Below are 14,086 nucleotides of genomic sequence, written 5' to 3' on the forward strand. Positions count from 1 at the left end.
TTTTAAGGAACCTCCATACTGTTCTCCACAGTGGCTGTACCAATTCACATTCCCACCAGCAGTGCAAGAGGGTTCCCTTTTCTCCACACCCTCTCCAGCATTTATTGTTTCTAGATTTTTTGATGATGGCCATTCTGACTGGTGTGAGATGATATCTCATTGTAGTTTTGATTTGCATTTCTCTAATGATTAGTGATGTTGAGCATTCTTTCATGTGTTTGTTGGCAATCTGTATATCTTCTTTGGAGAAATGTCTATTTAGGTCTTCTGCCCATTTTTGGATTGGGTTGTTTGTTTTTTTGTTATTGAGCTGCATGAGCTGCTTGTAAATTTTGGAGATGAATCCTTTGTCAGTTGCTTCATTTGCAAATATTTTCTCCCATTCTGAGGGTTGTCTTTTGGTCTTGTTTATGGTTTCCTTTGCTGTGTAAAAGCTTTGAAGTTTCATTAGGTCCCATTTGTTTTTATTTCCATTTCTCTAGGAGGTGGGTCAAAAAGGATCTTGCTGTGATTTATGTCATAGAGTGTTCTGCCTATGTTTTCCTCTAAGAGTTTGATAGTTTCTGGCCTTACATTTAGGTCTTTAATCCATTTTGAGCTTATTTTTGTGTATGGTGTTAAGGAGTGTTCTAATTTCATTCTTTTACATGTAGCTGTCCAGTTTTCCCAGCACCACTTATTGAGGAGGCTGTCTTTTCTCCATTGTACATTCCTGCCTCCTTTATCAAAGATAAGGTGACCATATGTGCGTGGGTTTATCTCTGGGCTTTCTATCCTGTTCCATTGATCTATATTTCTGTTTTTGTGCCAGTACCATACTGTCTTGATTACTGTAGCTTTGTAGTATAGTCTGAAGTCAGGGAGCCTGATTCCTCCAGCTCCGTTTTTCATTCTCAAGATTGCTTTGGCTATTCGGGGTCTTTTGTGTTTCCATACAAATTGTGAAATTTTTTGTTCTAGTTCTGTGAAAAATGCCAGTGGTAGTCTGATAGGGATTGCATTGAATCTGTACATTGCTTTGGGTAGTAGAGTCATTTTCACAATGTTGATTCTTCCAATCCAAGAACATGGTATACCTCTCCATCTATTTGTATCATCTTTAATTTCTTTCATCAGTGTCTTATAATTTTCTGCATACAGGTCTTTTGTCTCCTTAGGTAGGTTTATTCCTAGATATTTTATTCTTTTTGTTGCAATGGTAAATGGGAGTGTTTTCTTGATTTCACTTTCAGATTTTTCATCATTAGTGTATAGGAATGCCAGAGATTTCTGTGCATTAATTTTGTATCCTGCTACTTTACCAAATTCATTGATTAGCTCTAGTAGTTTTCTGGTAGCATCTTTAGGATTCTCTACGTATAGTATCATGTCATCTGCAAACAGTGACAGCTTTACTTCTTCTTTTCTGATTTGGATTCCTTTCACTTCCTTTTCTTCTCTGATTGCTGTGGCTAAAATTTCCACAACTATGTTGAATAAGAGTGGTGAGAGTGGGCAACCTTGTCTTGTTCCTGATCTTAGTGGAAATGCTTTCAGTTTTTCACCATTGAGGATGATGTTGGCTGTGGGTTTGTCATATATGGCCTTTATTATGTTGAGGAAAGTTCCCTCTATGCCTACTTTCTGGAGGGTTTTTATCATAAATCAGTGTTGAATTTTGTCAAAAGCTTTCTCTGCATCTATTGAGATGATCATATGGTTTTTCTCCTTCAATTTTTTAATATGGTGTATCACATTGATTGATTTGCGTATATTGAAGAATCCTTGCATTCCTGGGATAAACCCCACTTGATCATGGTGTATGATCCTTTTAATGTGCTGTTGGATTTTGTTGAGGATTTTTGCATCTATGTTCATCAGTGATACTGGCCTGTAGTTTTCTTTCTTTGTGACATCCTTGTCTGATTTTGGTATCAGGGTGATGGTGGCCTCGTAGAATGAGTTTGGGAGTGTTCCTCCCTCTGCTATATTTTGGAAGAGTTTGAGAAGGATAGGTGTTAGCTCTTCTCTAAATGTTTGATAGAATTCGCCTGTGAAGCCATCTGGTCTTGGGCTTTTGTTTGTTGGAAGATTTTATATCACAGTTTCAATTTCAGTGCTTGTGATTGGTCTGTTCATATTTTCTATTTCTTCCTGATTCAGTCTTGGCAGGTTGTGCATTTCTAAGAAGTTGTCCATTTCTTCCAGGTTGTCCATTTTATTGGCATAGAGTTGCTTGTAGTAATCTCTCATGATTGTTTTGTTGTTTTTTTTAATAAGTTCTGTTATCTTGTGAATAGCGCAGTCACACTGCTGCATGGGTGTGAAAAGCGTTACTCTGTTCCAAGTAAACATTTAAAACACACTCATCTCAGTAGCCCTGTTTCCTTATTATTTTAAAAAATATTCTGGGAGCTTCAAGAAATGGAAGTGATGGGGTGTCCCTAACAGGGACAGGCTGTGCCCAGGGTTAACTAGGTGTCCATCACCTCATAGGCACTGCCATTCCTGCCGTGGCCTGCAGGGGGCACCGTGTCTGGGCCACTGCTCCCAGCACTAGAAGGCCCTGAGCCTTCCTGCCCACCCTGCTGCAGCTGGGTGCAGTGAGTATGCAGGTGGCCCCTCTGCTCTGCCAGGCACCCTCACAAAAGCAGGGATGCACCAGTGGTGACCCAGAGGGAGGGGCAAGCCAGGGAATCTCAGGGTGGGAATTCCATCATCTGCAGAAGCTTCTGAACCAAAAGGGAGTGGAACTGAGCCGGGGGAGGAGGTGGGAAGAAAGAAGGGACCCTGTGCTCTCATGCTCGAACCTTCACCTCCTTTACAGCGGGACAGGTAGGGACGTCCAGGAGACAGCAGCAAACACAGGTGGAGAGGCAGCAGCTCCTCACTGCCCCAAACACATTGCCCCCAAATGAACCTCTAAAGAATGAACTTCTTTTGTCCCCTTTGGGTCACTTCTTTTTTATTATTTTTTTGATGTGGACCATTTTAAAAGTCTTTATTGAATTTGTTACAATATTGCTTCTGTTTTATGTCTTGGTTTTTGGCTGCAAGGTATGTGGGATTTTAGCTCCCCGACCAGGTTCAAACCCATATGCCCTGCATTGGAAAGCGAAGTCTTAAACACTGGACCGCCAGGGAAGTCCCTGGGTCACTTTTTAGGGGGCCAGAGTTTTGGGATCACTGACAAGAGAACTAACATTTATCTGTCCTCTGACCCATCTGAGGTCTATTCCTTTTCTTTGGTTTTTTTTTTTTTTTTTTTTTTTTTTTTTTTGGTGGTACGTGGGCCTCTCACTGCTGTGGCCTCTCCCGTCGCGGAGCACAGGCTCCGGGCGCACAGGCTCAGCGGCCATGACTCACGGGCCCAGCCGCTCCGCAGCATGTGGGATCTTCCCGGACCGGGGCACGAACCCACGTCCCCTGCATCGGCAGGTGGACTCTCAACCACTGCGCCACCAGGGAAGCCCTGCTTTGTTTAACTTGAGCCAAAATGACTCTGCAACCACCCACAGGCTCTGTTCTGTTCTTCCTCAATCTAATTATTTTTTGTTGGGCAGAAGACAGAAGAATGAGGATGAGAGACTGAGAAAAGGTCACACCTATGCAGGTCTGCTAACCCTTAACCAATACTACTTCTTCTGCACCGGGCCACCTTGTGCTGTAAGTATGAAGGGAAAGGTTTCGTGGCAGTGAGGATGACTCAACTGGGAGAGAAAAGACCTGGAGAGTCTGGCTTTTATGCAAACTTACTGGAAGACCAGGAGCAATCAGTTATTTTCCCTGGGCCTCAGTTTCCCCATCAGTACCCGACTGAGCTGACACAGACAGGCTGGAGGGATTGCCCTGGGCAATTCCAACAGATTCCCACCCGCTGAGTTGCAGGAGGGATGCAGGGATAGCAGGCGGGGGACTGGAGAAGGATCCTGGGGTGGGAGGTTGGTCGCTGCTCCAACCTGGTGGGGGGATCTGAGTCCCCACCCCAGCCTGGTCCCCGGGGCAGGGAGGAGGAGGCATCCTGGGTCCCCCCCCCTTCTCGCTTCTGGAGCTTTTTCAGGAAGATGAGCCCACGGAGCCCAACACCTCAGAGAGGTGCAGGGAGATGAGAGAGACGTCCCCTGCTGGGGCCTGGGGCCTTGGGCACTGGTGGCAGGGTCTTCGACGACGGTAAGCTCGAGGCTAAGCATGTCCACAGCCGTGGCTCCGAGCAAGAACTCACGCCCCGTCCAGGGACTGAGGGGCCTGCCCCGGGCTGTGGCTGGCACCTCGGAAGGCACAGCTGTCCCTCGCCCACGCGGAGCGATCTCGGGACAGGTGGGGGGAGGGGAAGGGCAGCTTGGGGAAACATGTCTTAGGAAACCGCCGACAGAGTCAGCTTAGGTTCCCCAAACCTCTGCAGTCTGAGCTGGCTGCCAGCTCCTCGGCCGCCAGCCGGCCCCTGTCCCCGGCTTCCCGCGCCCCCTCTTCTGCCAAGCTGTGTGCTCACAATCACCCAACACACCTCCTGGGCTCTGCTCCGCCTCCGGCCGGGGCCTCGAGGAGGAGCAGGGCAGGAGGTGCCCTTCCCAAGGTCCAGGCCCTCTTAAGAGCTGGGTCCTTCAGACTTCCAAAGGGCAGTGCCTGTGAGCTGAATACGGACCGCACCCTTGTACTGACACACTTCGATCTGTCCTGGACAAAAATCAGATGATGAAGTGACTTCCCTGGTGGCACAGTGGGTAAGACTCTGCACTCCCAATGCAGGGGGCCCGGGTTCGATCCCTGGTCAGGGAACTAGATCCCACATGCATGCTGCAACTAAGAGTTCGCATGCCACAACAGAGGAGCTGGCAAGCCGCAACTAAGACCCGGAACAACCAAATAAAGAAAGAAATTAAAAAAAAAAAGAATGGGATTTTTGCATAAGAGAAGTATAGATCCAACTTGGAAAAAAAAATCAAATGATGAGGGACCAAAACAGGGGCTTAAAGAAGGTAAGTAAAAAGCAGGAAGGCAAACCCACACATTCACAAGTGGAAATGGCCCAGAGCCTGGAGGGGAACAGAGGCAGCAGGGTCTGCAGGCGGAGGGCTGCATGGGGGCTCTGGCCTTGCTCTAAACGAGGGGAGGAGCGGCACCTGGGGCCTGGCCTGTCTCGGAGGTCCTTCCAGCTGTGAGGGAAGAGGCTGAAGGATGGGTGTGTGTGTGTGTGTGTGTGTGTGTGTGTGTGTGTGTGCACGTGTTCGTGGGCTCCCTGGGGGGGCCTGCATCCTCTCTCCATCCCTGCACAGGGCTGGCTACAAAGTAGGTGTTTAGTGAATAAACTGCAGTGGAGCTGATTTCATCAGACAAATGGCCTTTCCCAGACAAGCAGGAACTCAGACAACAAGCCAGACACGCTCGGAGCAGGGCTGGGCTCTCACTATGCCCTGTGGCGTCGTCACTCCTAGGCAGTCTGTTCCTCAGGATTCCCCACGTGGTAGTGAGCGCCCAGGTGCTCTGTCTGAGCCACCTCCCTGCGGAGGGGCCCACCAGGGCCTCCGGGTGCCGCCTGCACCCCGCTGGGCGAGCCAAGCTGAGCAGCACCCTCCCCAGCGCTTCTAAACCCTGCAGCACAAGGGCTCAGGGGACCCGTGGGGGGACAGAATCACAACTTGCCTGGTGCTGGTTTCCTGAGAAGATTCCTAGAGGGTAGAGGTTTGTGAGCCCCAGGAAACTTCCAAGGCAGATCTATGAAAGCGAACCTTCTTACAGGGAGAGCAACTCTCCGCTCCTTAAAGCCAAAAGCGTGTCACCCTGGCGTTAGCCGCGGCAGGCAAATGACGGAGTCACAGCCGACTCCACTGGGCAAGTCAAAATGCAAGCTCCCGGGGCTTCCCTGGTGGTGCAGTGGTTGAGGGTCCGCCTGCCGATGCGGGGGACACGGGTTCGTGCCCCGGTCCGGGAAGATCCCACATGCCACGGAGCGGCTGGGCCCGTGAGCCGTGGCCGCTGGGCCTGCGCGTCCGGAGCCTGTGCTCCGCGGCGAGAGGGGCCGCAGCAGTGAGAGGCCCATGTAAAGCAAAAAAAAAAAAAAAAAAAACCGCAAGCTCCCGTGGGCTCTCCCGGGCACGGCCGAACATGCACCCTAAACGCACTCAGCACCCACCCCCAGATGAAGACTCGCCGTCTTCGTCTTCGTGTAGGATCTTCCCATGGTTTCCTAGGTGTCTGTACACAGATTTTGAATAAAATTCGGTTCTTACTACACACGCTGTTTGCTCTGCTTTCTTATCATACCGCACTTTCTCACCTTATTAAAAGTCCTCAAAAACATGATTCTTAATTGCAACTTAGTATCCTGGATATATTTCATCATTTGCCTCCTGGGGGAGGCACACAGATTGTTTCCAATTTTATTCTATTATATTCAGCCCTAAAATGGATATCCTGGGAGATAAATCTTTGTGCCCACTTCTGATTATTTCCTTAGGATAAATTCCCCAAAGGGAAAGGAAGTGTATTTTTTTTTGAACTGCACCTCCAAAGAGCATCTAGAATCATTCACTACAGAAAATTCTGCTGCAGGCAGCTGTGTCCCGCCCGCCTCATGTGGACTTTTGTATTTTCAAACTCAGAACTCAAAGATGGAAGAATCTGTCTGTAAATCTCCAACAACTTGCTTTTAATAATGTGTACAGTCCTAATCACTAAAAAAAAAAAAAAAAAAAAAGACCACTTCTCTGCAAACATTCAAGTCTACTTAAAAGAAGGCTTCTCCCTCTTAATGGACTTCGTGGGCTTAGAATCCGGTGAAGCCACACCGGCCTGAGAGCCCGGTGACCCGGTGGTCAGGTAACGCCCTCTCCAGCCGAGTTCTCTCTACAGAGGGCTGGGGTCTCCACCTCCACACAGGCCCTCAGAGAAGATGAAATGAAAACACGAGCCTGTAAACTCCAAAGAACAGCTCACATCATTACTAACCCAGGAAAACACTGCCGTTTGACCCAACCTTCCAAATCTTACAGTCTCTTTAACACAGCCTGGAAAACGTTCCTAGCCTGCAGCTGTCTCTGAGATGTACCAGATTCTGAAAAAGATACCGGAGGGCAAAACAACCTGCCCCTCGAGAGGATCACACGAGAGGATCGCACCTACCCACGGAGGCTCTGCCCTGCCTACAGGACCACAGGGACAAAGGTAACTACCAAGCAAGGACAGCTCCTCATCGCCCGCACCCTCTCCTGGTGGGGTTCTCTTTTCACCTTCAGACCCTGGTGTTTTCACCTCCTTGGTTTTATTTCAGGGAAACTTTCACTGGTACATACAACTGAGCCATGTCTGACGCCCCAGGTCGGGATGTGAATGGAAGAGCGTTCATGGAGCGTAGGGTCTGACCTTGTGGGAAGAGCAGAGATGATACAGGGAGAACAGCAAGAAAGAGGCAGGGGGGATGGAAGGGCTGAAAGGAGCCGCAGGGTCTAGGAGGGGACACCACGTGCAAAGGCAAACACAAGTCACCAAGAAGTGCAGGACGCCGGGTCCAAACAGCCACTGAGAGAGAACAAAAGTGCATCTTTCCACACAGGTGCAGGTGGGTCTTCTGGGAGTGGCTGAACCAGGATGAAGGAGACATGAGGCCCAGGCAAGAGCAGCAGCCACCCCACAGACTCAGAAGCAATAAAGAAATGTCATAAGCCACCCAGTTAGGGAATGGATGTTACGTGGCATTACCATGGCAATAGATAGCTGATACAAATGGCATTTGGTAGACAAAATCCCAACCCTGGTCTCAATATCCTGCTGCGTCCAACCTCCCAGAGCTGTTTAGAGTTTGATCTGCAAACTGTGAGCAGTGGAAAAGCCAAAAGGCCAGATGAGGGAGGCAAAACAGGAGGCACAAGACGCAAGTAAAACCCATTCTGCTCCCCACCCACGTGCCAGAGGAAAAGCTCAGAGGAGAGGGGTCTGGGGGAGGGCCCGGGAGCCATCTCGGGTGGCCTGTACAGGGGCGGAAAAGGGGTGTCATCCCAGTGCCAAATCTGAGCCGATGCCTGCAGAGTCACGCAGGAAAGGAGCTGGAGCCTGCATCAGCCTCTGGAAAGAACACTGTGATCCTTTAGTCATGCCTGCCCTGGGTGTGGGAGGGGATGGTGGCTGCCCATTCACTGCTGCTGCTGGGTTTGCCATTTGGACAACCAACTGTGCCTGGGCAGGGGCGGCGGGGTGGGGGGTGGTCAGGGGGAGGAAATGAGGGGCTAAAGGAGGGAGAAAAAACAGGGACGAATATAAAAGCATACTGGCCACCCAGCCCGTGCTTCCCGAGGCCTCAAAGACACCGTCTAAGAGCCTGCAGTTCTACACCCAGGGTATTAATATTCCAGGGAACCCTTAGCAACAGGCCCTGACATCTGCTCCGTTACTATGATTCGGGAAACATGATAATAGCAGTAAGATACGGTGAGTGGAGACATCAATGTTTCCTCCACCTGTCACACTGCACTCGGAGGATGAAAGATTCAGACAGGAAGCATCGAAGGCCTGTCTGAAATCCGAGGGAAGCTCTCTTGGGCTCATTATGCACGAAGCAAGGCTGGAGAGGATTCAGGAGATGAGACAGGAGTCCCGGGGAAGCTACTGCCTGACAAACGTCCCTAGGAGTCACCCTATCAGCGGGCACCGTGCCAGATGTGCTTCCTTGGGTGACTTCTCTCCCCCTCCCCATTCGATTCTCCCCCTCCCCACTCGATTCTCCCCCTCCCCACTCGATTCTCCCCCTATCTTTGCCCAGACTTTGGCAAAAGCTTCCCGGTTGGCCTTTGGACCTCCTGAGGCTCACCTCACCCCCTTCACTTGTAGCCAGAGAGATCATCCTTAAAGTGTAGGTCAGACCATGCCATTCCCTTGCTCTAAACCTTCGATGGCTCCCCAGTGCCGAAGGGAAAAACCCAAGCTGCGCGAAGGCCGTCCATGATCTGGCCCAAACCATCCTTCCGGCCTCACCTGCCACCACATCCCTCCGCAGGGTCTCCACTCTCATCGCTGGGAGCCTGGATGTGTTCCGGCTGCTTGGCTCTGTTTCTGGAAGTTCTCCCGTGACCCGCCTTCCCTGTACACTGTCTACCTGCAGAGGCCCAGCACCGACCCTCTGGGGATTCTCCTCCCCACCGAACCCCAACTCGGAATGGACCCCCTTTGTCTCCCCTCAGCATTTCACTCCACTCTGTGTCCCGGAGCGGGCGGGTCTTTACTTCTGTTAACCCCACGAAGAAGGCAGCTCTCAGGACACAGGATGCAGGTCCCCCTTTACAGAATGAACACTGACCTTCGAGAGTTTACCACAGCCCATGGAATAAGGCCCAGCCTCCCTAGACTAGAATTAAAGGCTGGGCACTGTGACCTCCCCCCGCCCCTTAACCTTCCTCCCAGCCACACGCAGGCCCCCGCACTGAGCAGGTCTCACCTATCCTGCCTCAGGCCCACTCTGCAAAGCAGTTTATACCAGCTAAAACTGTGGGAAGGGACTTCCCTGGTAGTCCAGTGGGTAAGGCTCCACACTCCCAATGCAGGGGGCCCGGGTTCGATCCCTGCTCAGGGAATTAAGATCCCGCCTGCATGCCGCAACTAAAGATCCTGCGTGCGGCAACTAAGACCCGACACAGCCAAATAAATAAATACGTATTTAAAAAAAAAAAAAGTTGGAAATCCCCAAAGGGCCCTAACTCTTGAATGGTCAACAGTAGCCCAGCCGGCACAATGTCACAGTCAATGTTAAAAATGACAAATGATCTGGAAAAGGGTTTACAGCCAAGAGTAAGTGCAAGACGTGTAGACCACATCATAGACACACAATGTAACAGTCATGGGCCCACAAGGAAAATGCAGAGTTCGTGTGTCAGAGAGCAGGGTTTGGGCTTACAGGTGAATTTACTTCTGGAGCATTTTTCTAAGGGTGACTTAGGAAGAGTCAGACAAGTGAGGGCACCCTACCTGTCCTCATGGCCCACTCAGGTTCCTCCTCTCGGGTGGGGTTCTCTAAGACCCCTCAGCCCTAGCTCAGATTCCTGCAGCCTTTCCTGTCTGTGCTCTGCAAAAAGCAGTCCATCCTAGACGCCCCAGGGCACATCCCCACTGAGGCACAGGGCCGAGTGGGCTGCGGGCCTCAGCAAGACCAGTGGCACTGCTTTTGTCTTCGTTGCCCTCATTCATTCATTCAACAAACAAGGTCTGAGTGTTGACTCTGCACCAGGCACGTGCCACACCTCAGCCGACTGCAGGGCGAGCCGGGACAGCTCCCTGTACCCCCTAGAAGGCCCCACAAGGTGCACAGCTAGGAGCCCCACATACCGCTGCAGGGGTCTTCTCCCCAGGGAAGTAAATCCTCACCCCAAATGCCCACTCCAGTGGACCCAAATCCCTGCCCGTCTCTTTGTCTCACTGAAACTGTCTTCTCACTTCCAGGCTGCAACAGTACTTGCAGCCTCCAACCGAGGTGAGATGCAAAGCATCCCACTTCTTACCCCTCTCACTTCAGGTGCCAGCCCTCCGATTTTAACAGCCGCAAGCTCTGCCTACGTGTCCCCAGAGGCACAGCTCACTTCTGTCACTTCTAAAAGGCCTGACACAGAGCAGGTGGAGGTCCCAGATCAAGACGATCACAGAGTTGATGGCGGCCAGCTCCAGGGCAACCAGACTCCTCAGGCAGGACTCACCCTTGAACACACGGGGAGGAGGGAAGTCTCGTAGGCTGGCTGCCGCGCCCAAAGCAGTGCTCCAGTCCCCGCTGGACCACGTGGTATTAGTCTCCGACAGCCGCTGTAACCAGGTGCCACGAGCTGGGAGGCTTACAACAGTCTTAGAGCCTGGAAGTCCAAAACCGAGATGTGGGCAAAGCCAAGCTCTCTCTGCAGGATCCAGAGAAGAATCTGTCTAGAGAAGCATCTCCCTTAGCTTCTGCTGTCTGCTGGCAATGCTGGGTGCTCCTTGGCTCATGGCTGCTTTGCGCCAGTCTCTGTCTTCATCTTCACATGGCATTCTTCCCTCTGTGTCTCCACGTGGCCGTCTCCCTGTGTTTCTATCATGTTGGATTAAGACCAAAGGAGATTCCGATATGACCTCATCTTAACTAATTACATCGGCAATGCCCCCATTTCCAAATAAGGTCACATTCTGAGGTTCTGGGCATTAGGACTTCAACATGTCCCCCTTCAACATGTCCCCTACACATAGGTGTTTAAGCTGGTCTAAAATGCCCCCTGGAGTTCCTGGGGTCCTCAGGACCAGGAGAGAGGTTTACATCTAAAACAGGGAGTTGTCATGGTTGATGCAAAAAGTGGATTCAGGAAAACAATCTCCATTGGTCATTGCTTGTCTTGGGAGTTCTTAACAAGGGAGCCATGAACTTGGATGGGAACAAACTGTATCTTCATTTTCATTAACCTATAACTGAAATTACCTATTTCCTTTCATTATAAATATAGGCGACACACCACAGTCATTCCAAAAGTACCTGTGTCTTAGTCATTGGTAGAAACACAGATATTTTCATACCACAATACTGACCTGCAGACACCTCGAAATATTATTCATGCTCACCACTACTTTAAAATTACAATAGTTATTAGACCTACTGCAAGGCTGTTTACTTAATGATTCAAAAAAGAAGCACAGGGACTTCCCTGGTGGTCCAGCGGGTAAGACTACACGCTCCCAATCAGGGGGCCCGGGTTCAATCCCTGGTCAGGGAACTAGATCCCACATGCATGCTGCAACTAAGAGTCCGCATGCCACAACTCAGAAGTCCGCAATGCCGCAACTATGAGCCTGCATGTTGCCACTAAAGGATCCCGCATGCCGCAACTAAGACCTGGTCCAGCCCAAATAAATAAATAAATAAAATAAAATAAAATAAGTACATAGGTTACTGTATCAAAAGCTTGTTTTTTTAAAAAAAATTCTGATAATGATAAGTCAATATAATTGGCATCCTCTGTAATCCTGTTTGTGCATTTAGAGCCATTATTCTGAGAAACATTCCATAGCATTCACCAGACTGTCAAAAAAGAAGTCTATGGCGGGCTTCCCTGGTGGCGCAACGGTTAAGAATCCGCCTACCAATTCAGGGAACATGGGTGTGAGCCCTGGTCCAGGAAGATCCCACATGCCGTGGAGCAACAAAGCCCATGCACCACAACTACTGAGCCCACGTGTCATAACTACTGAAGCCTGCCCGCCTAGAGCCCCGTGCTCCGCAACAAGAGGAGCCACCGCAATGAGAAGCCCACACACCGCAACGAAGAGTAGCCCCCGCTCGCTGCAACTAGAGAAAGCCCGAGTGCAGCAACGAAGACCCAATGCAGTCAAAGATAAATAAATATTTTTTTAAAAAATTAAAAAAAAAGTTGATGGCACAAAAAATAAAGAACAGGAGATGGAATTGAAACTCAGCTCATAGGTTACCAGGATAAAATCGAGCCTTCAGCGTGAGCAGGTGTCCGTGGCTCGGGGGACTCTGCTCAGAAAATGCCCAAGTCGTCCATCCCAGGGGCTGCCAGGCACCTGGCTTGGGGTGCACACCGAGGGGTGTGAAGGCTATCTGTCTTTTCACGCAGAAATATAAGCCTGTTTCCATCTTAGCAATTTGTGTGGAAAGTCCCAAGCAAACAGAGTTTTTGCAAAGGAAATCTGATTTCAGCTCACACCTGACAGCTGCTTATTGGAGGAGCCCAAGAGAAACCTCTCCATGAAGCAGAGAAGCCTCTGGAAGGAAAAGAGGCCCACCCCTTCTCACCCAAGCCTCAGGTGTGACGACAGGGTAGTCCTCCGTGTGCTCAGGTCCCGGGAGCAGCGGCCTCTGACAGCCCTGCCAGGATACCAGCTCTAGGCGGCTCTTCTCAGGCTCTGCCAGGTCCCTCAGCCCACTTCTTCCGCCTACTTCCCCGGAGCCGGGGCAGGGACCCTGGCCCTGGCTGTTTGCATAAAGCCAGGAGGCAAGGCAACCCCTGCTGACCTCGCTGCTATCTGTGGCCAGCTGTCCTCTCTCGTTCATGGAAACAAAAACAGACGGTTCCCTGTTCCAGCTCCAAGGTTAAGTACGTGCTGCCCAGGTGTCAGCTGTCAACTTCTCTGCACACGCCCTGTTCCTCTGGCAGAGGTGAAGACCCCAAAGAACTGGGGGTGCCCATCACGAACGACCACGGTGAGGACTGCCAAAGACTCAAGCCAGGCGGAGGGCCATCTGAGAGTGAGAGCGGGGACCACCCCCAGAATGTGGCTTGGTACAGAGAAGGTGAGTGGGGAAAAGGCCAAACAGGACCACCGGCACTTTGCAGGTAGTTTTGGAGGCTTTTAGAAGGAGCCCGCAAATCAAAATTCGCTGCACATGCGCAGCCTGGCCCTGAGCTGCCTAACTGGGGAGGGAAGGCAGCCGACTTTACAGGGTACTGCCTACCTGCCAGGTGCTGGCCACAGGCTGACCGAGTGAAACTCATCACAACCCCAAGGGGATGGCATGCCGTCATCCCCTTCCAGAGAAGAGGCTCGAGACCTGATGCTCGAGAGGTGCAGCCACTCGCTCAAGGCCACGCAGCTGGCTCCTGGTACCTTCTGTCACCCTCTCTGCCCCCAAGGAGCCCTGGCTGCAGCATGTGGCACCTAATGAAAGCAATCAGCCAGGGCGCATTCTCCAAGCCTCTCCCATGCTCCCAGCACTCAGGAATGTGCCAGGAATTCACAGAAACCGAGACCTGCAGGAACTGGATGAAGAGGAGTTCTGAGAAGGCTCAGAGTTACCTGGGCTGGAGCAGAGCTGGAGGTACCGCAGAGGATGCAGGCTGGCGTGGGTTTCCCAGAGCAGGCAGCCAGTGGCTGGGATTAGAGGTGCGAGGCCCGGGAGATGGGCAGCAGGTGCTCAAGCGCTGCTGTGCCCCACCTATGCCCACAGGGCAGAGCGGCTTGAAGCCACAGGTCTCTGACAGCCCCTTGTTCCCCACCATTCCCACTGCCTGACCCAGGAGCTCACGCAGAGCTCAGTCACCCTATGATCCTAAGCGGTTCCCCTGCATCCTAGCTACCCCCCCACCCCGACCCAGCCTTCCCCACCACCAGAGAGGCCCTGCAAAGGCCCGGCTCTGCTCAGACACTTCCA

At 51.2% G+C, this 14,086-nt stretch overlaps 1 protein-coding gene across 8 annotated transcripts in view; it reads right to left on the reverse strand.

Moving 5' to 3' along the window:
- The window catches only part of RPH3AL (rabphilin 3A like (without C2 domains)), a 145,067-nt gene that overhangs the window by 92,057 nt on the left and 38,924 nt on the right, over positions 1-14,086 (reverse strand). The window contains exon 2 of one of the 8 annotated variants that reach the window (XM_060135400.1): positions 10,653-11,014. The exons of the other annotated variants lie outside the window; for them this stretch is intronic. The gene's annotated coding sequence lies outside the window, so the exon portion shown is untranslated. The remainder of the gene's footprint in view (positions 1-10,652; positions 11,015-14,086) is intronic. 8 annotated transcript variants of the gene reach the window in all.

This window comes from Lagenorhynchus albirostris, chromosome 20 (genome assembly GCF_949774975.1).
Source record: "Lagenorhynchus albirostris chromosome 20, mLagAlb1.1, whole genome shotgun sequence".
Classification (NCBI taxonomy): Eukaryota; Metazoa; Chordata; class Mammalia; order Artiodactyla; family Delphinidae; genus Lagenorhynchus; species Lagenorhynchus albirostris.